A 273-nucleotide genomic window follows, 5' to 3' on the forward strand; every position below is an offset into this window, starting at 1 on the left:
GGGTGAGGGGAGCGGTGGCTTCTCACAGCCTGCGGGATCGTTGCCATCCCCAGCCCACGTGGGCATCGCCCCCACCGGCCGCCTGAGCCCCTCACCGCGGCGTCAGGGTGGGTACCGGTGGTCTGACCTTCGCGGCGGTGGGACCAGCTGGAGGTGGCCAAGGTGAGACCCTGTCCAGGCACCTGCCCAGGGCTGTGGCACCCTGGCTGAGCCCCCTGGGGCCAGATCCTACCCCTCTGGGTGCCGTGGGGCTGGGCCATGCGCGGCATCACT

The sequence above is a fragment of the Egretta garzetta genome, unplaced genomic scaffold (genome assembly GCF_000687185.1).
Source record: "Egretta garzetta isolate BGI_Z169 unplaced genomic scaffold, ASM68718v1 scaffold867, whole genome shotgun sequence".
Taxonomy (NCBI): Eukaryota; Metazoa; Chordata; class Aves; order Pelecaniformes; family Ardeidae; genus Egretta; species Egretta garzetta.